At 41.5% G+C, this 24179-nt stretch overlaps 1 protein-coding gene across 1 annotated transcript in view; it reads right to left on the bottom strand.

Annotated features, from left to right (window-relative positions):
* GRIN2B (glutamate ionotropic receptor NMDA type subunit 2B) overlaps window positions 1-24179 on the bottom strand; it is a 527768-nt gene that overhangs the window by 420838 nt on the left and 82751 nt on the right. The gene's annotated exons all lie outside the window — the stretch shown is intronic.

Genomic DNA, 24179 nt, shown 5'->3' with positions numbered 1-24179 from the left:
TGTTATTACAACAAAGTACTAATACAATGCTTGATGTTGCATGTAAAACCCAATTTAATGTACCCTTAATGCTTGCACAAACACACACACATACTGATGCGTTTCACATACAAATAGTTCTCAAACAATAATCAGCAGACTGTTACCTCTAGGGGTATTTGCATGTGAGCTTTTTGATGCAATCTCTACGACCGTTGCTTTTTTCCTGCTTCATGAGTCTCATCTTGTTAAACATACTGGGATTTCATAGAATTAGGTTCTTTCTGGTTTTTCGCATGGAAATGGAGTATTCATCAAGTTCACTATTTACAGATATAGGGCTGCATTCATTAACTAGGGTAGGAATTTATTCTTCTTACTGAATAGCAACGTTTTCCCATTTCTCCTATAGGCTAAAAGGAAAGAATTAATATTAAGTAAAAAGAGGAAACCATTCCTCTTCTAAGAGAATCTGGCCCTTATTTGCTTAGAACCATGCTTTAGGACCTGGCGAGAGCTCTGAAACTGGGAGAGAGTTGGGTGCTACTTGTCTTGTACTCAACCAAATTAGGTTATACAATGATTTGAAAATGTTGTGAACTGATGAGGGAATTAAAGGAACACTATAGTCACCCAACCAACTTTAACTTATTGAAAACATTTCTGTGTATAGATCATGCCCCTGCAGTCTCACTGCTCAATTATTTGCCATTTAGAAGTTGAATTACCTTTTTTATACAACCCTAGCCACACCTCCCTGCATGTGACTTGCACAGTCTTCCTAAACACTTCTTGTAAACAGTCATCTAATGTTTACACTTCCTTTATTGCAAATTCTGTTTAATTTAGAATTTCTTGTCTCCTGCTCTGTTAATATCTTGCTAAGCCCTGCAGAAGCTTTCTGTATGTGATTAAAGTTCAAATTACAGAGCAGATAAAAGATAAAAACTTTTAAAGTAAGTTACATCTGATTGAAAATGAAACCATTTTTTTTTCATGCAGTCTGTCCGTCAGGGGAGATGTGGCTAGGGCTGCATAAACAGAAACAAAAGTGATTTAATTCCTAAATGGCAGTGAATGGAGCAATAAGACGACTGCAGAGGCATGATCTATATGCCAAAACTGCTTCATTAAGCTAAAATTGTTTTGGCTACTATAGTGTTCCTTTAAGCATTTTAGTGCATAATAGTAGACCTCCAAAGGTTGCGAGGTATAAAATGAGATGGGACATGAGGGCACAGAAACTGGCGGGGTAACACACAGAAAGTACTTCTCACCATGGGGAGCACTTACACAGACCACGCCGACCACGCAGACCACGCAGACCACGCAGACCACGCAGACCACGCAGAGGGAGCTGCTGATGCAAGCTCTGCATGGCCCTTGTGCTATCATCACAATACAAGTGCATCTAATGTTCCGTTCAGACTGTGCTGAGGTCAGTTCCCTGGTGTCCCTGGATGCAAGACAGCAGGGAACAAAATGGGGACTGACATGCCAAAATCAGAACAATTGGTAAGGCTGTAATAGCTGAATCTAAAAAATGATCCCACACAGCTATTTGTCCAGCCTGTTCAATGTGCAATTCTACACGAGCAGTGAATAACCCCAATTATGTGTCAGGACTCAGGACATTGTTCTTGGGAAATCATGTCAAGTTTATGTTTCGTCCACAAGGTGGTTTATTTCTAAATGTCAGTGTTTATCTAAAATAAAAGATGTAATGTGGATGTTGTGTGCTTCAGCTTGAGTAATTTGATTATACTTTTGTTAATTAAAACATAAATTTATCAGCTTGAAAAACAGAGGCTCTTTCTACAGAGTCACACTGTTAGCAACAGAAAATGACCACAGCACATAAATTGGAGCCAATTAAAAAGCCTTCAAGTCTTACACTTGGGTAATAAGATAATATACCAAAACAAATGAATAGATACATAAATACAAACATAAATAAAACAGATGGTTTTATGTAAAACCCACTATTAATTTTAACTTGTCCAACAAACACAACGCATCACTCCAAAAAGCGGCTAATCAAATAAATTCAGTCCCAGTCTAAATCTTTACAGATCTTGTTGGTCTCGGTATATTTCATTTTATAAAGACATAATTCGTTTTTCAAAGAAGCTCAGTTAAAGGAACACTCCAAGCACCATAACTACTTCAGCTTGCTGTAGTGATTATGGTTCCAGGAATGTGTTTAGCCTGCATCAGGTGTGCTTTACTCTACCACCTGTCTTATTCTGGTCCTGGAAGAACCCAAATAAGTTCACAAGCTGAGCTAAACCATGTGACATCTTACCGTGGCACAGGACCACAAGGCTCAAGCACTTTCCTGGTCTTTGCTGCAAATCATGTGGGTATTAATATTAAAGGGACACTATAGTCACCTGAACAACTTTAGCTTAATGAAGCAGTTTTAGTGTATAGAACGTGCCCCTGCAGCCTCACTGCTCAATCCTCTGCCATTTAGGAGTTAAATCCCTTTGTTTATGAACCCTAGTCACACCTCCCTGCATGTGACTTGCACAGCCTTCCATAAACACTTCCTGTAAAGAGAGCCCCATTTAGGCTTTCTTTATTGCAAGTTCTGTTTAATTAAGATTTCCTTATCCCCTGCTATGTTAATAGCTTGCTAGACCCTGCAAGAGCCTCCTGTATGTGATTAAAGTTCAATTTAGAGATTGAGATACAATTATTTAAGGTAAATTACATCTGTTTGAAAGTGAAACCAGTTTTTATTTTCATGCAGGCTCTGTCAATCATAGCCAGGGGAGGTGTGGCTAGGGCTGCATTAACAGAAACAAAGTGACTTAACTCCTAAATGACAGTGAATTGAGCAGTGAAATTGCAGGGGAATGATCTATACACTACAACTGCTTTATTTAGCTAAAGTAATTTAGGTGACTATAGTGTTCCTTTAAAAAAAAATGTTTTTTTAATGAATGGGTTAATTCCAGCCTGGAGCTGCTCTTCAGTTACATTTACACAGGTACTAACACGCATTTGCAAAGGTACAGACTCATCAGGTCTTCTGCTTTGATCATAACACACAACTTCCAAATAGTCCTCGCCGTCATCCGCTAGAACAGCTCTGTCTGTCACCTGGCGGGACAGTTGTAATGTACACAACAGCATACTTAGCTGCACTGATTAGTAAAATCCAGGGCATTTAAGCCTCTAAGTGCTTCTACAGCACTTTGCATGCCACCCCTTACTGGCATGTGTGTGGGGATATCATTCGTGATACTATGTGCACCTCTGACATACCCATCCACCAGTTCTGCCCACTTATTCCTATTATTTTATTAGACCAGTGATGGCTTACCTTGACACCATAAATTGTTTCTGGACTACATTTCTCATGATGCTCAACTAGCTTTTAGACTCTAAAAGCTAGCTGAGCATCATGGGAAATGTAGTCTAGAAACTATTTATGGTGTCAAGGTTAGCCATCACTGTATAAGACCTACCAATGTCACAGAACAGAAAGTTGGTTATCTGGTGTTTGATGTTTGTTGTAAGGGCAGCAAAGTAATACTTGTTTGGGTCGAACAGGGCAGGCTGAGTTACAGCGTTTGAAGCATATGTCAGCAACCAACTCATACAGTAGCTTTTATGTAATTAGGGCAAATGCAAGGATATCACAAATTTTATTCCAAAATCACTATCATAAACAATTTTTTTTTTTAAATGTAAAAACTGTAAAAAAAATATGTATGTTGGCTATTTTGGGCTTCATTTTTTCCTTTTTAAAATTATTAAACCAAAATATATGTTTTTACTTTCAATTTTTACCATGGAGATTAATTTTCTTTCACTACAAATACTAATTAACATGATCTTCTATGTGCTTCTTCCAATCTGTAGTATTTCTTGTGTCACAAGAGTAGAATCACTATGTGACAACATCAATATACTATGCTATGTAGGTGTACGGTTCTCTATTATTTTGCAACAGTGGAGGCTCATCCATATGGGCTGTTAGGGCAACGCACCGTCAGTTTTTATGAGGGGGAAAATGGGTTTACAGTAGTTTAGAAAAACTAAGATTTTTTTTCTTGGGGGGAATGGGGGCTAGTAAACCACAATAATATTTACTATAATATAATATTTAATATTTAATTCTGTAATATGTTTCAGTTCTGCAGGGCCACTCCTCCCTCACCAGTAGCTGTTTGGAGAAGCTTACTTGAGAGCATCAAGGCTTGTCAAAAAAAATAAGGCTGGTTTGAAATCTGTCCCATTTCAGCATGTTTTGTACGTGCCTAGTGTCTTTTAAGAAGGCATTTCCGTTGAGTTGCCATTCTGGCAGCAAAGCCAGCTGCTCATGAGTGCTTGCATGCTCTTGGCCTTTCTTTTCAGGGGCCATCATTGGCTCATTGCCCACAGGAGAGGGAAGCAAGAAGTCATATTGGAAGTAACACATAGAGAGCACATCAGCAGCAGCTCCTGGGCCCCTGCCAAATGTAAGTAAATAATACTATCTTATTAACCCTAGTGATTGCCTGAGGGCTGATTAAGCAAGTAAATTTACTCAAATATATCATTAATATACATAAACCCAGGGAAGCACAGTGGTAATAAGGGGGTATTTCTGACACAGATCACCCCAGATTTACCCTCTTTAATACCTTCTACTACACATGCAACCATCTTCTTGAAAGTGCTCAGTCACTCTACAGCTGACCTGAAACACTCATGCTGTGGCTATTTGAAAAGTTGTGAAGCTTTAAACTGCATGACTAGGGCTGTGACTCTGAGGACTGATCTCATTCTGATTTCAATCTGTTTTAAACTGTAATGATTATTGATTTAGTTAACCATGTCAGATACAACTTAGCTCAATATTACCACTGCAGATTAATTATATTTCCATCTGCAAAATTAATAAGGAGTCTATCAGTATCCTGCTGCTTTCACCCTGTGTACACAGTATATTTAGAGCTAATTGTGAGTCTGGAGTAACTGACATGTTTGAAGTCTATTAATATATTGATGCTTTAACCATGTGCCCACTGTGTGCTGAGATCTAATGGAGCAGATGAAATGTTTTAGAGCTGAAGAAATATTTAATAGCAGATCATAACACAAGCACTACTGAAAATGAGATCATTCTTATCTAAGACAGGACTAGGGAGATAGAGAGAGAGCTGGTGCGTTTTACAGAGACAAGTACTGTGTGAGTATCTCTATATAGCAGCTTGGAATAAATATATATATATATATATATATATATATTTGTGGTCGGGGCAATCTAGCCGTAATGATAGTGTAACCTAGTATATTTAACCAATAGACATATTCAAATTACACCAGTCGGTTGTGGTGTGCCGGAACCGACAGAGCAGTAGGCCTGTAATAAAAGTGGGCCCACCTTAGAGGGTGATATGAATAGAGGGAGCGGTGGGAGGGGTGACTCGCCAGACTGTCCACGGTAAGGTGGGAGGGGATTGGCAGCCCTTTTAAGGGAATTCAAGCCCCTCCCACAACTACAGGCAAAGCCTTTATATTTGTGGTCGGGGCAATCTAGCCGTAATGATAGTGTAACCTAGTATATTTAACCAATAGACATATTCAAATTACACCAGTCGGTTGTGGTGTGCCGGAACCGACAGAGCAGTAGGCCTGTAATAAAAGTGGGCAAAAGAAAATACCATACCAATTTATCATATAACAACAATCGTTTATTCGGATAAGTCACAAAAGCTTGTATTACCTCTTCCACTGGTTCGGGCTGTAAAGAGTATAGGTGGAGCACGTCCAGCATCCCATAGTCCCGATGACATGAGCTAGAATATGGTTGAAGGAAGCTGAGAATGCTGCCCCAATGGGGTAGGAGTGTCCTGATGAAAGGTTTGTATTATGCCGAGCCTAGTTAACAGTAAGTGAATACGAAGCATACCTTAAGATGCTGTATGAATGGGAGCCATGAAGTTCTGAAAATGGCTGGAGTGGTTGTATCTGTAAAGTGGTGCAATAAGTATCCAGAACTTCACCGGGCCCCATAGTTTAGAGTAGGTAATAGGGGTATGTTGACCGTATGTGTTATAGGGCTAGGTATAGACTGATGTAAAGATAGGTCCTAATGGTCTATGGTGTCGGTGGTTCTTAGTGGTAAAGTCATGGGATGTAAGAACCCATAGTATGCTAGAGGTTTGGCTGTTTTATTGTTGTATGGTCATGTGTTCCGCCGGAGCTGAATCTATAGTTGGGTAGTGAATGAATATGTCGTGTGGATGAGTAGCCTTTGATATGGCACAGGTGTTTGGATATGAATTCCTTTCAGTAGGTCTTTATCAGATAATATAAAAGGAATCCTGTATTGTTGGGGTGTTGTAGGAGCATGTGGTGTTGGATATCCATAAGATCCCGTTTAATTGTGTTAAATGATTATATGAGTTTAAGGTGGCAAAAGAAGTGAACCCCAAAACAGATTCCATAGCAAACATGTCAATAGCTTGAACCCTCCTACAGCCTTAGTGAAATATGTGAACACCCTTTACCTTTGTCGACTGAAAGTGTAAGGTGAGAAATGTGATGTGCAAGGTTAAACCATACCTTATTCCATGAGCATGTCTCGGAATGGCGGGCCGATAAGCTATCCCGGAAGAGGTGAGTAGTGTCTGGCTTAGGCCCCGAAACGAAACCGATGAATGTGGTCCACTGAGACGTTTGTGAAACCCGGCATGTGAATACAAGAGAAAAATTAGCAAGCAGCTATTCATGTGTTTTCCCTTAATAGTCTCCTTAAGACCAGAGATGAAGATCGGCCCCTATGTACAATGGTTAGGTGTATGTGAATAATGTCTGACAGTGTGACTGGACCATATTGGTCTCCAGGTTATGGCAGCTTTCATGAACGGATATCATATGAAACAAGTTTGGAGTATAGGAGAAGCTGGATCGGGACTTAATGCCTATGGGTCATGACGCGCAACGCCATACATTCCCTCCGAAGGCCATCAAACCAGAGCATGCCACGGCATCTAAACCAGCAACCACCAGCCCCTCCGGAACTGTGACATCTAACAGAAACAATTTATTTTATTATTTCTCTATTGTTACTAATGCCAAGCGGCGAAGAATTACTAAGCAACGTGACAGGTGAGGCCCTGCTAGTATCCAAGTGGCTTTGAGAGGCTCTATCTATGATTTGGCTCGTGTGGGGTACGTGGCCATTGGCATTATGGCGGGGTGATGGCCTCTCTGTGACTTGTAAAAGCATAAGACAGAATGGGAGTGACAAGTGAGGCCCTCCCTATGCAACCAAGCGAGGCGGCTAGCTATGAATGGGCCCGATGGGATGCCGTACCTCCGAATTGAGGATGGGTGTTGGCCTCGCGGGACCACTAACGTAAGGCGTAGAAGGCCAGAAAAACATACCTAGTGGGATTAAGGTGAGAAGGACCTGGTACTGGCAGGCTAGCTAGAAGCCAAGCGGCGAAGAATTAAGCTACCTCAACGTGACAGATGAGTCCCTACTAAATGCCAAGCGGCGTGAGAGGCGCTAACTATGCGTTGGCCCGAGGGGATATTTTGAGGCCACCGAACGTTGTGGCGGGGTGTCGGCCTCTCGGTGGCAACTAAAGCATAAGATAGAATGGGAGTGACATGGGAGGCCCTCCCTATGCAACAATGCGAGGCGGCTACCTATGAATTGGGCCGAGGGACGTATACCTCCGGGTATGAGGATGGGTGTTGGCCTCGCGGGACCACTAACGTATGGATAAAGACCGGAAACAAAACCTAGTTGGGCAACCTAAATCTTCAAAGCCAGTAATTACCCTAAATAGAAAGTACGGGGTTGTGAAACGTGCCTGATGTAGTCTGAGTCAGGATGAGATTATAAGCAGAAAATAGGGGCGAAAGGGAGGTAGCAGATAAGTGCTGTAACCCAGTAAAACGATATAGGGAGTAACCGTGCGTATAGATTAAGTGAGTGGCCCAGATCGTGGCCCCGAACAGTAGAACGGAAAACCTACCAGAACCTATAAATGAGTAATGAAAGTGTGACAAAGGTAGGTGACGGAATTGCAGTGTATGTACAGCAACCGCGCTGCATGACCAAGGCACCTAAAGAAAGCGAGATGTCAATGCCCATTAAAATAACATTCAATACGTACAACCCAAAACCACATCAATAACCCAAGGCCACGTATCTGAAGCATATAGGCAGAATTAACACAGACAGACCAGAATGGATACTTGTGGTCGTTATAGTGAGGGCGGTTCTTAACTGCAGTGGTATAAGCCACTGCTGCCACTACAAGTCACTCCTCGCTCAAGACCTACAATACAAAATGAGTTAAGTCTAGTACTAACACGTCATGTCAGGTATTACGTTTAAGACTCCTATGACGTGGATAGCAAACCGCAGCACTCGTACAAACTGAGTGTTCACCAAATATGTGCACATAACATACGTAATTGTACCATATCTATTTTAGTCCATATGCAGGAATGTCGTGTCCCTCCCTGTCAGGGTCAGCATGAATCACTCTATGTGGCCACGCATGGCTGAGAGTAATGAGATTGGCATGTATTTGTGCTTGCGACCCTCTGCCGTTTCGACTAATGAGACAGGCAGAGCGTGTGCTGAGACAGTGCTTGACAGCCCGAGATAGCATGGAGTAAAAACAAATATTGGATCTTATAGAGGTACCTGACAGAAAATTCAACATAACGTTTAAATATTCAGAAAACACATATCAGAACCCTAATTATAGCAGAACGATATAAATAGCCAGATTACTTCCAATATACAACTTGAGATGCATACATGTCTCAATAATGTTGGCTAACAGAATAGAATAGCAGTACATACACCTGATTTTTTAATACATTGAGGACAGTCCGGGTTCCGACCGGTGGAGGTGCAGAGGAGTCTTTGACTCTGTAAACATGTGCTCGGGTAGCCATCAGAGAGCCGAGCACTGCGGTGAGTGCAGGCTGAGGGGGCACACGGGTTAGTGCAGGCTGAGGAGGCACTCGGGTTAGTTAGGCACTCGGGTAGGTTGCCATGGGAGCAAGGACCCCCGGCGGGGAAACTCCGTGAACCCCCGAGCCGATGCCCCTGTACAGCAGCCGTGGACCTCGGCGGGTCAGGCTGTGTGTGGTCTGCAGGTCGGTACAATGATACCGGCCTGCCTACTCACCTCCCGCCGAAAACCGCCGTGAAAGGAGGAACACCAGCTGTCAGGAGGAGCTGCTGTGCTGCAACCTGCAACCTGGAACTGCTGCCTCCACTCTGGGAACCGGAAGTCCAACCGCTCTGGGAACCGGAAGTGACTCGCCAGACTGTCCACGGTAAGGTGGGAGGGGATTGGCAGCCCTTTTAAGGGAATTCAAGCCCCTCCCACAACTACAGGCAAAGCCTTTATATATATATATATATATATATATATATATATATATATATATCCTTGTGCTTAGCTATGTGTGTTCTTTCTCTGTAGTTTACTCAGTTCTACATGTTGTATGGGTATCTCTGTAGTCTACCCAGCTCTGTGTATTATATAGGTATCTTTGCAGTGTACCCAGCTCTGTATTATATCTATTAGTATGGGTATATGTGTATTGTACTCAGCTCTATGTTGTGTATATTTTATAGATACCTTTAGGTTGTGCCTAGCTTGTTTTATTGTATGAGCATCTCCGTATTATGATTAGCTCTCTGTATTGCATGAGCATCTCTTTATTATGCTCAGCTCTCTGTATTGCATGAGTATGAGGAAAACAATTTGGGAAGAGTTAAAACTTCACCAGTCGTCACTTTTATGTTTGACTGCAGTCATATTTTTTTTCTCAACAAAACTAATTGCGGCCATGTTTGTCAAATGTCATAAAACTTTAAAAAAAAAACGCGAGGTCTCTAAGGACCTGCACAATGCTCATACAGAAAATATTGGTTGCACAAGGTTTGGCTCATAGATTTTAGCCATTTCTTGCTCTGGTGAGAGCTACCTACAAAAATTGCAAATCCTGGATCAGCGTTGAATGCAGGGAATTCAGAGAACATCTTTCGTATTATTCATTTTACTTACTTTTTGGCATTTTTATTAATTTATGTAAATATTGTATTCAAATGGGATCAACTACAGCCTCCGGTGTCCCTTCAAGTGCTCAGTATATTAAAAGAAATACTCAATTTTGTGGATGAATTCACACACAACCTGATATGGAAGGAAGAAGCCAAGCAGGCAAAACACATCTGTGTCATTGGGGAGGAATTTGTACCAGGAACCTCAAAGTAACAGCAAAAATGCTACACTACCCAGTCTTTGTGCATAGCAAACAAAAGCATTTAATGTTAGACTCAGGTGTATAGCACAGATTACAGATTTTAGTGAGCTAATTTTAGATACACGTTGAAATGTTACTTTGCTTGTTCTTGTGATGTTCTTCAGTGTGTTTTAGAATTGACGTTTAAAAAAAAAAGGCTGACGTTCTATGGGATGGACTTTTCTTTATATCTTGATTCCTGAAACCTGGACACATCATAGCGATAGCAAATTATAAGTGTCACAAAGTGAACTTTAAACACACATTATCCTATATGCAATTTTATTTTCTCTCCCACCTGGGAGAGAGAAATTATTTTTCTTTTTTTCCGATTCACAAAAATGATTTCTTCTGTTATATTATGTACACCAATTTTTAATTTGTTAAATTATTTAATTTAGAAAAAAAACTATTTGATTACATTGTTGCAGATGTTTAATATTAACAATAATTAATATATTAGTTATTGTAATAATTAATAACATTCAAAAATCAATATTTTTACTAATACATGTCACTATTTCAATTTTTTTAAATTTTTTTCAATAACACAAATATATGTATTTAATTTTTTTTTTAAACATTTTCAATTATAATTTCAGGCAAAATTCATGGGAAAAAAATACTAAATGCTAATTTATAGTAGCTGTATTTTACATCTTGCAAATTCAACGTAACTTTGTTTCTAAATGATCATCCAGCTCAATTTGATGCCAAATGTCAAACATAATTCACGTTATTCCAATTATTGACTTGACTAAATCATGATTAATACATGATGACTAGTAATGTCCCGAACGGTTCGCAGGCGAATAGTTCCTGGCGAACATAGCTTGTTCGCGTTCGCCACGGACGGCGAACATATGCGATGTTCGGTCCGCCCCCTATTCGTCATCATTGAGTAAACTTTCACCCTGTACCTCACAGTCAGCAGACACATTCCAGCCAATCAGCAGCAGACCCTCCCTCCCAGACCCTCCCACCTCCTAGACAGCATACAATTTAGATTAATTCTGAAGCTGCATTCTTTTTTTTTTTTTTTTTTTAGACAGAAGTGTGTTATATTTGAGCATGCTAGGCTGAACGTACGTATATCATGGCTAGTTGCACTGAGGGTATGAGTATATAGCAGTACATTGTTGTGAAAGATGGCTGTCATGTTTAGGGTGTAGCTTGCACGTCAGAGGCGGCTCTCTAATTAGGTGGTTTAGGCGGCCGCCTAAGGCCTCGCGCTGGCTGGGGCCTCGCGGCCGCCTAAACCACCTGTGGGAAGACTGTGTCAGGTCCTCGGTCACTGACCGAGGACCTGACACCAGGAGGGGGCCCGGCGGCTTGCCCGGTATGCCGCTGGGTGAGAGGCCCCTCCTGGCTACCCGGCCAGCCACCGCAGACACCGGTTTGCAGCTCCGCAGTGAGCAGAGCTGCAGACCATGTGTCTCGCGAAAACCGGCCAATCAGACCGTTGCCGTGGGTTATAGATCGGCTATAGTGGGACATGCTTGGCAGGCTGCTTTTTACTGCTTGTGCTCATCCGATCCCTTCTGGGCACCAGGTGCAGACCCTGGGAGTCCCTGATACCTGGAACAACAAAGGCAAGTCTCTGGCTGAGTGCCGGGTTCACGGCTTGAGGTGGTGGAAGCTTGTTTTGACGGGTGGTCGGATCTGTCCTGGTGGTGCCTCACGTCCGGTGCGGGATTGTGGTGGCTTAAGGTGGAGGCGAGTGCTTGACGTGGGGCAGGCTCTGCATTTCTGTTTGTGCCTCCGGTCCCGTCTTCAATGCCTTTTGCGTTGGTGGATTTTAATGGGGACTGCTTCGCTTAGCTGTGGTGGAGCTTGTTGGGGCTGTGGTGGAGCTTGTTGGGGCTTCTTGCTTGTTATTTGCTTCCAAAATTGTTATTTGCTTCCAAAATTGATTAAAGAGTCGCAGATGAGTATGTCAGCCTGGTGACACGTCCTGCTCTGTTCTGTGGAGATGTCTGGCCTTGGCTTCTAGTATCCAGTACTCGTTACAATTCTTGTTTAGTTTTTCTTGGTTTTTGGTTTTCTATTCTATGTCTGGTTTTCTTTATGCTGGGATTTCTGGGTTCATTCCTGTAATCCATCCCTGGGATTCCCAGTCTCTAGGTTTTATTTAAATGTTTGTTTTTTGTTGCCACACCCGTTTGTTTTCTTTCATTCACTCTGTTTCAGTGTTCCTGCAGGCAGCTCCTCAAGGCTTCTGCCCTTTCTTGCAGGTAAGTGCTATATATGTCTTTTGGTTGTTTTAGCATACATTAGGCAGTGTAGGACCTGCCAGATATGGGGTACATTGGCGTTGTTGGCAGGCTTATGCAATGTATGATCATATAGTGTGACTAAATCCCCATGATTTCCATATGTAGTAATTAGTTATTTCTCCTCTTGATTTGCCTATGTTATCTTGTCTTGTTTTAGTTTGTATACCCAGTCCATGTACAGTCCTGTCCAGTCTTGCCCAAGTTATGTTCATGTTTTCCTCATGTCTTGTGTATATGTTCTGGGTTTAGCTTACTATCCTTCTCTGGTTCTGGGTTCTACTAGTTCTGTCTTGTTTTCATGTTTGGTGCCTATCTCTAGTCTAGCCTTGTTTCTAGTACTGGATACAATCTTGCAGCAGAGCCTCCCTATTCAGCTCCTGGGAGGTCTGCTTAATTTCCATGCTCCTAGTTCCTGGTATCCGCTGAAGCTGATTCAGGGTCTTGGTATGTGGCTGCACAATCACTGGTGCTCAACACCAGGGGGCGTGCGGTTACCCTGCACCAGACCCTGCTAATCCACCTCCACGCTGAAGGCTCCCACTTAACATCAGGCATATTGGGTCCCGGTCCATGCACCGCAGCCTGGACACTGTGTCTGGGTTCCAGGCACCGAACCGCCACCCTGACACCTGGGCGGCTGTGCTCTGTGCGTCCATTAGCTCCAGACAGCCTCTCAGGGGTGGACCGGGATAACCCCCACCGGTCCGGGGGGGGGTAACGGATCTCCTGCCGGGAAGTAGCTGCTCCTGGGCATCCCAGGATCTGGAGATCGTCCGCCTCTCCCGTCCGGTGAGCACCAGGCCACACTTGCCACGCGGAGGTAAGTAAGACTCTGTCGAGTGGCTGACCGCTATTAAGCAGTCGGTTCGGTCAGGTAGGAGCAACATTGCTGGGTCATCCACTTCTGGGGTGAAATTCGCTTGTTGATAGCTGCTTAAAGTGAGATATTGAGGGAGCTCACACAAAGTGCGTATTTCCTCCATGACAGCTAGGCCACGCCCCCCGGAAGCTGCATTCTTAGTGAGAGGAGGGACAGTGTAGCTGCTGCTGATTTAATAGGGACATCGATAGCTAGGCTAGTGTATTCAGTGTCCACTACAGTCCTGAAGGACTCATCTGATCTCTGCTGTAAGGTCAGCACCCCAAAAAGCCCTTTTAAGGGCTAGAACATCAGTCTGCTTTTTTTTTTCTGTGTAATGTAATTGCAGTTGTCTGCCTGCCAACGTGTGTGTAAGGCTCACAGCGTATACTGTGCCCACTTGCCCAGTGCCACCACTCATATCTGGTGTCACAATAGCTTGCATTTAAAAAAAAAAAAAAAAACTTTTTGGACTGTAATATAATAGCAGTCAGTTTCCTTCACACGTGTGCGTTTCAGGGCCTGCCAGGGCACAGTGTCACACCAGTGCAACTCATATCTGGTGTAACAGTAGTGTACATAAAAAAAATAAAAAATAGAAATTTGACTGTGTAATAATAGCAGTCAGTTTCCTTCACACGTGTGCGTTTCAGGGCCTGCCAGGGCACAGTGTCACACCAGTGCAACACATATCTGGTGTAACAGAAGTGTACATTTAAAAAAAAATACAGGGGGCTTGTTGTCACCTTTCGGGGACCCTTGGTGTTGTACGTGGCTGGGTGGAGGAACAGACCTTCAATGACATCAGTGAGGACAAGGAACGGGACATGGCTAGCTTGGTATCCAACCTTGTGCAAATTGGGAGTTTGCGGTTGTGCAAATGGACTGTTTGAGGTTGTTTGCGGTGCCTTAAACGGGGAGTTTGGTCTGTCACTGTGAAGCGGGCGTAACCCTTACACTACCTGATCGATATAACATCATACCTGATGTTTTAAAGCACGTTTTTCCAAACAATTTAGGAATGTTAGGTGGTTTATGCCCTTTATGGATTAAAACCAGACTCTGCATCAACTATGTAATTTTCCATGGGAGTTTTGCCATGGATCACCCTCCGGCATGCCACAGTCCAGGCGTTAGTCCCCTTGAAACAACTTTTCCATCACTATTGTGGCCAGAAAGAGTCCCTGTGGGTTTTAAAATTCGCCTGCCTATTGAAGTCTATGGCGGTTCGCCCGGTTCGCCCGTTCGCGAACATTTGCGGAAGTTCGCGTTCGCCATTCGCGAACGGAAAATTTTATGTTCGCGACATCACTAATGATGACAAATAAAACATAAAACCTTTGACCTGTTTTATTGTACATCACACATTATCACATTGCAAGCTGTATGCCAATCAGATGCTTAATTAAAGGGACATTATATTCACCAGAACAACTACAGTTTATTGTAGTTGTTCTGGTCTGTATAGTATGTCCCTGCAAGATTTTTTCATGTAAACACTGCCTTTTTTGGAGAAGATGCTGCTTGACCCGGACAATGTTGTGTTTCGCCCTCAGCCCACCTCTTTGACCGAGAACATCAGAATTGACAATCTCAGCCAAAACCTTGCTTTCTAGATGGAAAAAAGTGACTTTTTACTAGCTTTAACAGGGCAAGAGGGGTCAGGGTAGCTAAATAGTTATTTTAATACTATAGGGTCAGGAATACACATTTGTGTTCCTGACACTATAGTGTTCTTTTTAAGTATTAAATCATCTTTGCTTTTGAGTAAAGATGGTTGAGTAAAGTTGTGTTTCTATAACTGATGTCATGCCTAGTCTACATTTGCTTTAAAAGCAGCTTCGATTTATTATTCAGATAATTGAACGTGCTATATTACACTATATACTATACCCTGTTCTAAAATTGGAAGGCGTTTAAAGTTTGTAGCAAATTACAGACGTTTTGTATAAAAACTAAAAACAAATAATTCACAAAAAATATATATTAAAAGTTGTTGAATAACTGACAAAATATGTTCAAAAATTGTTGGACTAAAATTGAGCCCATATTTCGCACAAGAAACTAATAATGATAATGAAATCCATCCAATAAATAGCTAGCATTTATTAGTAGGGATGGTCACTCCATCACTCCATCTAGGTCAAGCCATAGACGTGTGCTGAAAGTATATTCTTATGATCCATGCTGTTAAATGTCTTCAGCATAGAACGCTGAGTTTGTTATAACATTATATTCATTTTTCATGGCTTGGACACTGCATATGGACTTTCTTTACAGAGACACAAGAGATTCACTGCTCTCACACTGACACATCTGAAATGTTCTTCTTACAGACTGCACTGATGGTTTCTACTGACAAACAACATATTTCTACTTCCATCACACAGACGTTACTTCTTTATTGCCCTCACTCAGATCTCATCTTTCAGACACTAGACATCACTTTCTCCTGCATTATCTCAGATACGCCAAATTCACTTTTACCCATAAAGATAATATGGTTAGGCCAGACCGTTAGGGATGTGCAGCCACACATGACCCCATGGCAAAAGCGGTACCAGTCAACGGACACAGCTAACAGTTCCCAAAAATGCACAAATCATAGATTGTCTGGGGGTGGTCTGGTGGGCGAGAAAGAGACCAGGGAGGGCCCAGCATTCACGGGATTACCCAGGGTGCAACTATGTCTCCTGCTAAAGAAAAGAAGGACAAGGGGGACAGGCACTAAGCTGGAGGAGAATCAGGAGCACCCGGAGTAGCTCTCCTAGTACCACTGTACCCAGCTCAACCTGGAGCCCTGGTGGGCAGTGGGTATTTTTTTTCTGCTGTAGGTATACCACAATCCCACCATTGCTTGATATTTATTACTTTTCGTAAGCAATGTAAAGTTATAAAACAAAGCATTTAAGTCAGCCAGTTTGAAACCATTAATAATATTATGCCATAACCTGTATATTCAGTTATTTTATGTTCTCACCTACTGCTCTCTACTGTTTTAACAAGGAAATCCATCTCCTGATATCAGTACAGATATTAGTAGAGAGAATGTGTTAGGGGTAAGGTTAGGGTTGCTTTAATTGTGACTTCCTCTTTTTTTCCTGTTCCTTTTTCCTGCATTCCTCCAATTACATTCTGCTTAAGCCCTCTTAACCCCATCAGCCACATATCCTGAAGATGTTTTGCATAGGGCGCCTAGTGGCCTATGGTTGGCCCTGCCCATGGTGCTAACTTAAAGACCTTTAAACCAGCAAGTCTTTTACACCATCGCTGGTAGTATATTTAAAGGGACACTCCAGACCCCTAAGCAAGTTTAGCTTGCTGAAAAGCTTTATGTGTGAAGAGTGTGTCCTCTTTTGTTCATTTTTGCAAAAAGTGCAGATTTCAATAGAAATTGACTCTTTCATAAATTAACCTGGTTACGACCCCCTGGCTTTCAAGCAGACAATGTAATGTTATTTCCTGGTTTTGTTAGCTTAATGCACATGGCCTAAAGAGGCAGCAATTGTCCAGAGCGCCTGACTTACAAAGACTTCTCATTGAGCTGCATTGGGATGTCTGTGATTGGACAGCCACAGCTTGCAAAGGCTGCAGACAAGAGAGCTGCATGTTTTATAATTTGTTTTTAGATATAACTCCAATGAAAAAAGTCATAACTAAATGCATTCAAGTTTTTATTCAGGGTATATCTACTAAACAGTGATTTTTTATTTATTTTGTATTTGGGCAGTGGAGTGTCACTTTAAATTAGTGGCTGCCTTAGTCTTGACCAAGTGCAAGAGCCCACCACATTACACAGTGCACCCGCTAACCTAGCTAGACATTTGTGAAATACATTTGCTGCTGCATTACAAGCTTGTACCTTGCGAAGACATCGTAAAATATGCAAAGGGTCTTTGCAAGAGACAGTGCCCCTATAATAGCAGCAGCAGATTGATGGGACAAACTCACTGTGATAGATTATCTTTCTCTTTTCAAATACAGATATAAGAGGGTGATGAGGGTTCTACTCATGAATGCATACAGTCAAAATGATGCAGGGTATAATTACACAAATGTAAAAGCGTAATCTATCCAGAAGGGAAGAAATATTGAAATATGTACAATCAATATCTAACTGCCAAAGAAATGTATGAACCGCTCAACCAAGGCCAAATATTGCTTAATAGCCTTTGCTACTAAAAATACCCACTAAGGCAATTCATGTGAAGGGTTTTGAGATTTTTGTGTATTAATCCAATTTCAGAGAAAAAAAATCTATTTGCATATCAGATTGAGTCTGCCCACAAAACATATAAAAAGTATAGAATTGAAAGTTAACTAATTATTCCAGCCCTAGAGACACAAGCAGACAGATTTTGCTTTATTGAGTGGGATCCGCTGAATATACAAATGGATGGAAACTTCTTTCATTCAAATATTTATGGGCCTCGGTTTAATATTTTTTCGATAAGATTTTCAAAGTATTTAATGTTTTTGGATACATTTTCAAAATGACTTTTGTACCCCAAAATATTTTAAAATATCAAAAAATATTAATATATAAAATGAGAAGTGAGAATTTAATGTGAATTTAAATTTGAATTTAAAATTGAAAGCCAGAGCAGCTGAATGGAAGATTTTTTTCACTTCAGCTATTTTCACCCTAAATTTGAGATTCACTTTAAATTCCCCTTAGATTCTCAGCTTGTTTGTTTAAAAAAAAAAAAATGTTATTGTTCAGCCAAAAGGTTACATGACATTTTATATGCGGTAGGTTGTTCACATTATTCAGATGCATCAACATTATCGACATTTGGGAAATGCACACAATACTAGAATCTTTCAATTTAACTAGAATCTTTAACTAGAATATTACAATCATCACCAGATTCTCAGTTTTGTGAATATGAAAAGTCAGAATTCAAGGTGAAGTAAAGTGAATTTCAAACTCGAGGTCAAAATAGGATAACTGCAAACATTCTCCAAGTCACTTATGCTAAATTTGGAATTCACTTTAAATTCACTTTTAATTCTCACTTTAAAAAATAACCCTATAAGTGTCTCAATAATGGTTGTTCTAATGTTTTCCATTATGGTTCTAAGCACTGTTCTGCCTCAAATGCCATTTGCACACATTCAATATTGTTGTCAATCATTTCAACATTGAGTCAGGTTGCAATATGACATGATCATGGGAATGACAATTCTCTTAATCCCATCAGTAAAACGTACCTCTTCATCCACCGTTGAGACTGGTTATGAATAAGTGAAATATGATCATCTAAAGTATATGATCACAGTTTAAACGTGCCCATCTTTCCTTCTCAGTGTAAATGTTTACCTTAAGATCACTGTGTAAACGTATAAATCTTTAGCTGGAAGTTGTAGTATAAATTCACTGTTTGTTTCAAGACTGCAAATTTCTCATTGTGAATGCTTGCTTCCTAAGCTCAATATTTCCTTCTGAATATATAATCTTGAAAACATTAGAATTCATAAGTAAATGTTTTATTCAGAAGTCTGAACGCGCAATGTTTAATTCAACAGATCAACATGCAAGTATGTATGTTTTATTTAAAATATCAGTGTGATATATATTTTTATTTATTTTATTTATTTAGAATATGTTTTACCGGCAAGAATGGGCTGAGATTTACCTCATTTTCAAGGGTGTCCTGGAACGCAAGCCAAAGCAATCTTACTGCTTACGTGACACATTTAACATGCACAGATCACGTTTTACCATTAGCAGGGGTTACAATTTTGGTTTGAATAAATATGAAGACAGACTCTTCGTTTTAGAGGCGGCAGGGTTTTGTAAAATGTGAGTAGGCTACACAACTATCTTCCTTGCTGTATGGGATGTTGCTTAGATGGTTTGCAGAAGCTTAGTGGAGTAATATTAATAAACCAGAAAACTAGAGACTATATCTAGATTCAAATGTTAGGCATTTTACTTCTTTCAGCATATCAAAATGAAAGGTAATAAACCCTTACTGTATTTATCCAATCTCCCTCAGTGCTGGGTCGGCACTCCTCCTCCTTTAGCGGGCTAATGTGAATTTGTGGCGAATGATGCAAGCATATTAGTACCTCCCTATATGCAGAGACTGAGGATGTCCAGTGTCAGTTAGGCTACTAAAAAAATCACCTAGCCACCAGGATGTGCCTCTAGTGGCTGTCTGATTGACAGCCACTATAGGCAGTCTAAGTCCTGCAATGTAATCATTCCATTTAACAAAAAAAAAAAAAAAAAACCTGCCTGGTGAGTTTCATTAACCATGTCCCTTATTCATGGGCTAAATCTTGATTTACATAGCAAAGCACAATTCATGTGGGATAAAACTCACTGTGTTTGCCTGCTGTAAAACACTAACAGCTCTATTACATACCCAAAAATATGGCTGCATAATGATGTATACAGTCCAGAACAAAAAGCAACCAAGGAACCAGGATTGGCAGAGGTCTCAGGTATTTCTGTATCTACTGACACCACTACAGAAGAAGTAAGCCCTGATGAATTAATTAACCCCTGACCATTTAGCAAGGACTAGCTGTTTGTTTTTTAATTAAAGTGTTTTGCTTTAAAAAAATAAAATTAAATTAAATATAGCTTTAATTTTGTTTAGGGTGCATAAATCAAATCAAGTAAATGCACACAGAGTGACGTCTGGAGTTATTATAGATTCAGCTAGAGTTGCAGAGAAGAACCGAACAGCCTTGCAGTAGGGGCAGCAAACAGCAATAAGGAAAATTGAACTTTGGTTGTGATTGAATGAGGTTCTGTATTAAATTATGACCAAATGTCAGTGAATTCTCATCTGGTGGGGAAAGCCCATAGTGAATATAAACCATTTTCTATGGCACAAAAACAAGATGGTTTGCGCACTTGGTAACAAGAGTTGCAAAATTCATATCCACTGAACATATCTGGCCTTTCAAAGCTTATTCATCTTTAGCACCCTCATAAGAGAAAGAAGGAAGCGATTGGTACGTAACAAATTACTCAAACCTTTCTGCTGACAAAGTGTGCATTAGCTATAAACCATTCTTATGTTCTGCTCCCTGCTAGGACTGTCCCAATGTGTGATTTATAACCAGAACACTACATCTATCAGAATCCTGTCATCCCACACCAGGGTTACAGAAAAGAAGACCTTGGGTTTCAGCATTCCCTCCTGCCTTCAAAGAAAAAGGAGCTGGGCATCATCGGGTTCTGACATGCCATTTATAAACTCTTTCAATACTATTTGCAACACTTTAATTAGAAGATGTATGACATAGGATGAGTGTGTAAAAATAAGCTATTACGATTTTCTGAGATTTACTTTGAGAATTGAAAATGACTATGAATATACAAAGAAAAGTCTGTTAAAACTATTAATTGGTAAAATAATGATCATACAATTGCAGAAACTTTTTCAATCTCACCATTGCCGTGACACCTTAAAGGAACACTTTAGTGTTAGGTATACAAATTTGAAATTCCTAACACTAAAGTGTCCCTCTGCCCATGCAGCCCCCTGTCCATGAAAGGGTTAAAAAAAGCCTTTTTTTCAGTGCTGGGTGGCACTCTGCAGACACCAGCCGATGGGGGAACTTAATGTGCATGAATGTCGCGCATGCATTTGGCCTTATTTATAGGAAAGCATTGACTCAAAGATTTCCTATGGGGATTTAGAAGATACTGGATGTCCTCATGCAAAGAGTGAGGACATCTAACATTGTTTTTATGGAACCAAACTCTCCAAAACTACAGGAAACACCTTTAATCGCTGTCTGGTAGACAGCCACTACAGGCAGTATTAGCACTAACATTGCAGTTTCTCTAAATGTAAACTGCTTAATGTAGTAGTTCTAGTGACTATAACAGCTTAATATAGTTATTGTGGTGAATATAGTGTCCCTTTAAAGGGGCACTAAAGGCACCAAGACCACTTCATCTCATTGAAGTGTTGTCCCTTTCCCCCGTTGCCCTTCGAGACTGCCTGTAGTGGATCTCTACCAGACACAGTGGTGGATCCAGGAGGGGGTAACGGGGCAATTGCCCTCCCGCCCCCACCTCCCGAGAGCCGATGCTGTCTCCTGCAGGGCCGGAGCTATCCAAGCACCAGCCCTGCTAAGTGCCTTCATGGACCGGATGGGAGATCAGAGATCTCCCTCACCGGTCCGCTGGCACATTGCTGGGCGGATGGCACGGAGGGAGAGGAGACCCAGGAGCTCTTGCTTCCAGCTCCGCCGGGTCTCCTCTCGCGAGCACGGAGTGTTGCCGCGGTTACCATGGCAACGCTCCATTCTCACGAGAGTGAACTCTAGCCCAGGAGGTGCAGGCTAGAGTTCACTCCCCCACTAGAACACCAGGGATCCTCCACGAGGACCACCATGGCTTCACAGAATGGATACCGCCCCTCCCTGGGCAAAGGTAAGAAGGGTGGGGTGATATAAAGCATTTTTTTTTTAATAAAAAAAAAAAAAAACAACAACACTTATTTGTTTTAATCAGCCCCCTTCCCCAACTACACACACACTGCCCCACCACACACACTACCCCCACTGCACCCCATACACACACTACCCCCACTGCACCCCCATACACACACTGCCCCCACTGTACCCCCATACACACTTCTCCCCCATACACACACTGCCCAAACTGCACCCCCATACACACACTGCCCCCCCACACACTGCCCCCACTGTACACCCATACATACACTGCCCCACTGTACACCCATACACACACTGCCCAAAATGCACCCCTATACACACACTGCCCCACTGTACCCCCATACACACTGCCCAAACTGCACCCCCATACATACACTGCACCCCCATACACACACTGCCCCACTGTACCCCCATACACGCACTTCTCCCCCACACACACACACTGTACCCCTACATAAACACTGCACCCCCCCATACACACACTCCCCCACTTAACTCCCATACACACACTGCCCCCACTACACCCTCATACACACACTGGCGCCATACACACAGTGTTCCCACTGCACCCCATATATACACTACACTTCCATGCACACACTACACCACTCACACAAACACACACTGCCCCTCCTACACACAGTGATCCCACTGCACCCCCATACACACACTGTCTCACATACACACACACACCCCTACCTACCTAGACCAATAACCTACTACAGAGAGCTGTAGTGGTTATTGTGCCTGGATTGTTTCTTTAAATAATCTGAGTGCCCCTCCAGAGATAAGGCTCCGGATCCGCCAGTGACCAGATAGTGACTAGAGGCGCTTCCTGTAGTTTCATGGAGTTTTACTGTATGAAACAACACTGGACATGTTTCACGTGAGGACATCCAACATCTTCTATATCCCCATTGAGTCAATGTTTTCCTATAAGGAAGGCCTAACATATGAGGAATCGATGCTGGAATCAGATAAGTGAGAAAAGGGTTGCTTTTTAACCCTTTTATGGATGGGGAACACTTTAGTGTTAAGAATACAGAGAAACCAGTTTTCAGAGAAAAGGCAGTGTTTACATTGATGCCTAGTAACATCTCTAATGGCAATCACTCATGGCCACTAGAGGTGCTTCTGAATCCAGTGCTGCACAGTGCTCCACACCTTGCATGGTGACACTGAACGTTTCCATGGAGATGCATTGATTCAACGCATCTCTATGCGTAGATGCTGATTGACGCAGCGTGGCATTGTACCGCACACGCGCAATATCCTCCCAATGCATTCCTATGGGAAACGCATTGTAATGTATTGGGCAGAGCCCAGCAGGGGAAAAAAAGATAAGTTAAATCACCTTTCAGCGTGATCATAGCGAGGCACCTAAAGAGCCACACTACCACTACACTTCCTTTAACAAATCAACACATACAGGGTTAGTTACGAAAGTGAGATTTTTTTTTTTAAATGCAAAGTAAATTTAAAACTTAAGGCCAAAACAGATGAACTGGAAAAAATCTCTAAATCAGCTATGGTTCCATTTTAGCTACTTTGGGCTAAATTCTCTTTGAATTCCTGGCAAGTGTCACTTTCATAAATAAACTTTGCTACCTGTAGATGATAACACATCTGGCTGGCTAAGGGTATGTGAGCTGCAGAGAATTCTTGAGAATTGATCATTGATAAATTGGTTAAAAATTCACAGGAAAATTATGAATAATGCATTGTATGCTTCTGCATTGTGGTGTACATCACAACTCCCTGATACTAGTGTCCACTGGGCAAGTCCACCAGGACTAGCCATGCACACACATACATATCAACTCACACACATACAGAACTAGCCACTCACACACATACACATACACATAGACACTGCTGACATGATACAAGTATTTGATAATAATTTTCTTGTTACATATTTGTTACATTTTACACATGTACTATATATACATTTACTTTGGGAAAATCTGAATTCAATTCTAGTAGATGACATACTTTTTGCTGTATATCAGCAAATCAGATGTCTACCATAATTAACACAAGATGCAATGAAAAATTATTTAAAACAATATTTCAGTCCCCTAAAGCACTTTCAAGAGAATTTGTCACTTTTATAACACCTCCTCGATAACATCTCACAAACGGTTGTCAGTTAGACAGCCAGGAGGGTTCCCTTTCTCGCCTGGAGCACTTGCTCATGGAATAACATTGGATGTAGTGCACCCTGCTTCCTTATGCTTCTCTTTGAGGGAAGGGGAGCTGCGGCAAGGGGACCCTCTTGTGCTGGATTAAAAGTTAGTAATATCTTGTTACGTTCATTAACTGCAATGCTATTTAAGCTATTTAAT

Source organism: Pelobates fuscus, chromosome 7 (assembly GCF_036172605.1).
Source record: "Pelobates fuscus isolate aPelFus1 chromosome 7, aPelFus1.pri, whole genome shotgun sequence".
Taxonomy (NCBI): domain Eukaryota; kingdom Metazoa; phylum Chordata; class Amphibia; order Anura; family Pelobatidae; genus Pelobates; species Pelobates fuscus.
This window is presented reverse-complemented; position numbering and strand designations above follow the sequence as displayed.